General features: G+C 41.4%; 1 long non-coding RNA gene across 1 annotated transcript; it reads left to right on the forward strand.

The window, feature by feature from the left end:
• Window positions 1–200: 200 nt before the first annotated feature.
• On the forward strand, window positions 201–2,372 carry LOC133743296 (uncharacterized). Its single transcript, XR_009863055.1, has 3 exons — window positions 201–588; window positions 1,054–1,114; window positions 2,159–2,372. It is a non-coding gene; the product is annotated as an uncharacterized LOC133743296 (long non-coding RNA).
• The last annotated feature ends 1,846 nt before the right edge of the window (window positions 2,373–4,218 follow it).

Below are 4,218 nucleotides of genomic sequence, written 5' to 3' on the forward strand. Positions count from 1 at the left end.
TTGACTTTTTGTTCGGGTCAAAATTTGAGAAATTGTTCTTCATGAAAGTTGTAGAGGACGTTAAACCGAGCGCGTGGATATGTGGTACGTAAAAATCGGAGTTCGTATGCGAAAGTTATAAGCGAAATACGAAAGTTACTGTTCATGGTAGATAGTATATATTTGAATTTTTACTGTTGGGCCAGGTAACTTTTCATTTCTCTCTCTCTCTCCTCCTCCCCGCGTCTTTCTTCCTCTTCTCTGCAACTCCGGCCACCTCACGATTCCGGCCACCTGGGGACGAACGAGTGGCACCGTTGGACTCCTCTACTCCTACCCAACCTCCCCACGGCGGTAACTCACGGCGGCTTGGCCGAAAAACGATGCATCGGGTCCTTGAAGTTTACTGTAGCAGTTTGGGGTTTCGTCGATTTTCGGCGATTCCGGCCATCTCCAGCCACCAAACCGGCGTCGAAGGTTCGGTTTTTGCCAAGGATCATTTTCCTCCTAGCCTTGAGCCATGATTTGCAGTGTAGAGGAAGAATCGATGATTGGAAGATTACGGTCACTATTCACAGTTTGAGTTCAAGCTTCTCCTTAATTGTTGAGGTACTTCCGCTCATTTTCTGACTTGGTCACAGTTGAAAGAATTATTGGGTCCGTTGAGTAGGTGCTGCTGCCAAAGTTTGGTGGCCATCGGAGCTGGTGGCGGTGGCGGCGGCGCCGCCACTGTGGGCGGCGGTAGCGGCGGCTAGGGTAGCTTTTTAATTTCATTTTCTGGCTAGTTAAATTCTATAATTATCATAGAGCTTGTATGTGAAGTTTGGTGAATTTTGGTGGAGTTTGGAATTGTTTGTGAATTTCCGAAGTTTGAAGTTTTGTGATGGAATTGTTGGAAATCCGGCCGTCGGATTTCCCTCGTTTTCTTTGTGGAATATGTAAATTGAGGAATTGGTGTTGTGGAAGAGATTTGGGTGGAATTTGAGAAGTAATGGAGATAGAGATTTTCGGGTTTCGTTTAGGTTCGTATTTATTTTATCGGATTGCCGTTTACGGAAATATAATTGTGTACAGGGCAATGTTGCGAGCTACGGCTAGATGAAGGGACTCGTTTGCGTGGTCGCCAACTAGTACTGTGAGTGGACGTTTGTTTTTGAATATTGATGCATGCATTTATTTTTCAAATTAATGTTTTATTAATTATCATATTATTTTAGTTTCGGATATGATTTCGGTTTTGGAATATTGCTTGGATTTTCCATCATGATTTTTGGAACGTGAGTTTTATTCGCTCGGATTTGAACTTGTGATTTAAGTGATTTTCGACGAATTATTTTCCGAGGTGATTTCCGGAATTTATTAATATATTTTATTCGTCGATATTGAGATTTCTGGAATATTTTTTTTTCGAAATGGGATTTCGATGGAATTATATTTCTTGTTTATTTATCGATTTACGGTTTTGGCATTGGGAATGCCTCATTGATGATTCTGGATTCGGTTTTGTTTCGGAACTGCGATTTATAATTGATCTAATTATTCTTTTATCGTGTGGGACACGCTGTTGATTTATACGACTTTTACGAGAATTTCCGGGTACGGTTGGGAATCGTACCCGTGTTTTCTTTATTCGTGGGACATGAGGAAGCCTTATAGATTTACTGGATTTTAATGGTTTTTACCCACCATACCTGGGTCGTCATATTTATTGCTAGCTAGCCTATTAGTACTCCTCCCTGCTTACTATGTGTTTGTGGGTGAGTAAGAGCAGAGCATGGGATGCTCCAGAGTGTGGGACACTCCGACCCGAGCCTGGGAGGCTCCTTTCTTTCGTATGGTGAAACTTCTTCCCCATATTTTATCGTTGCTTGACTAGCGGGGCTAGTCCGATTTTCACTGTAGCCAGCGGGGCTGGTCTTATCTTCTTGAGAAACGAGATTTCAGTTTTACGATATATTATTTTCGAATGTTTTGACTAGCGAGGCTAGTCGGTTTATCGTTTTGAAATCCTTGGTTTTAAAGCTAAATGTGTTTTACCATTTGTGCATGCATCGAGTTTTAAAAGGAATAAATGTGGGAAAGTATGAAATCCTTCTTATTTTAAATTGTTTATTTTTGTCCACTCACGCTAACGTTTTTCGTCTACTTTCCCCTGGGCCTTTCGGTTTCTAATGCCCAGTTTGCAGGCGTTATTAGTTGAGGTCGGGCGTACATGGTTCGAGGCATAGTTGATGAATGGCTTCCGCACTTCTTTGTTGGCTCTGATCTATTGTGGGTTAGTGTTTTGGGTAGTCCACTTTAGGGGTGACTAGGCCAGTTCTCGGTAGAGTTATCTCTAAGGTGGGCCACGCAGGGCCACCTCGGATTTCAGGGTGAAATCCGGGGCGGGTCCTGTCAATAAATATATCAAAGTTACAAGTCGATCGGAGGTTGCGGAACTTGAAGACGAGATCTGCGGTGGAGAAGAGCAACTAAGCTCTGGCTTTGTGGCTAAGCGTGGTGAACTGGATGTGGTACGGGTATGGGTCAAAAAGAAGAAGGGAGAGAATTGGAATGGGATGCGGGAGAGAAAGAAGAGGGAGATGTAGAATTGGAATGTGAATGGGATCTCATTTTCTCTGTGTTTTTTGGATTAATTTGGGCTAGGAGCGGCGCTGGCAGCGTGCCTCCTTGATGAAGAGGAATTTCGGCGAGGTGGGAAACTGGTAAAGGTTTCAAATTGGATCTTGGAGATCCTGCTAAGGTTATAGACGTGGGTTGGAGTTATTGTGGTTGTGATCTGAGGCCGAAGAGGACATGGGTTGAGACATGGTGGAGGAGGGAGCGCAAGAGAGAGAGAGAGAGAAGAGCTCTCGGGTTTCAGGAAGAGAGATGAGGAAGAGAGTATTAAGGGGTAGTTTGGACATTTCGTCCAAACTGAGAGTCAAAAACTGAACAGTGGGCCATGCCTGTCGGTGCCAGCTCACCTTATGATGTCACAATTTTGAAATTTGGACTCGGGTGATGGAAATTGGAAGTGCAGGGACCATCTTGATTAAAAAAAAAAAAGTCAGGAACCAAAGTGATTTTAGCCCTAAAATTCGAGAGACTAAACTGAATTTAGTCCTTAAATTACTATGACATAAATACATCAATATCGGCTATGTAGAACCTCATATTGGATATAGTGGTTTATCTTGCTCAGCTTTATGATCCAAAGGTCATGATGACTGAAAAGTCTACTCTAATTCTTGAAATCACCATACTTGAGTAGCTGAATTTTCTTCAAACTGATAGCTGATTAAAGTGAGCTATGAATTGAGGGACAAAAACAAAAATACCAATTGAGCCTAGCACCTCAAACAAAAAGAAAACAACTTAGTTTCTTCAAACAACCTATACAGAAAATCTCATCACTGCCCAAATGGAAGGTGACAAACGGTTCAGAATTAATCAAAAAGAGTAGCAAAATTACGTTATATTAGACTCAGCGATCACAATTGAAGGATATTTCATCCTTGTCAGCGTACTACCGTAGCCATTCTAATTGTTTTGTTTGTTTGTAATTAATACTGGTGGTGTATATAGTTCAAACTGGAGTATTAACCAGACCCAAAAAAAAAAAAAAAAAAACTATATATGAACATGGAGCTTCTTAATCATGAACTTGGATTGTTTGATACACAAGAATGATTCTTTTTTTTTTTGAAGTAAACACAAGAATGATTCATAGAAACACCATGATTAACCAGAAAACAAGTGAAATAAGAAAGATAAACAGATGCCTAAATCACGAATCATTCTAATTACCATCCGCCTCGTTCAATAACAATTTGATTGTTGGATTACCTGCTTGTATGAGATTGTGATTGACGATAGCAAAGCCTGGCCGATCTACTTCATTGGCAACAAAGCGGGTTGGAAATTCGCCCTGTTTTGATACATCTGACCCTTTCTTCTCATTCTTATGGTTTGTTTGCGGGTATATGGTTTCTGAAGACTTTAACGACCACAAGACTTCCAAAGTCTTCCAACCTGCTTATCTCTCCTCAATGCAGCTGCCTATGTCCTTCTCCCCTAAAAGCCCCTGTGTAACTTCATACTTTACAGTTTCATCTAACTTGTCCTATGCGAGTTGACCCGGTCAGTCTAACTGAAAAGCAGACGGCATCTGTTGTGGTCTACAAATGTTTTGGTTAAGGGTTTTTTACTTCAACAGTGTCTGAACTCCTCGAGGACTTTTAAAATGATACATGTACT

The sequence above is a fragment of the Rosa rugosa genome, chromosome 4 (genome assembly GCF_958449725.1).
Source record: "Rosa rugosa chromosome 4, drRosRugo1.1, whole genome shotgun sequence".
NCBI lineage: Eukaryota > Viridiplantae > Streptophyta > Magnoliopsida > Rosales > Rosaceae > Rosa > Rosa rugosa.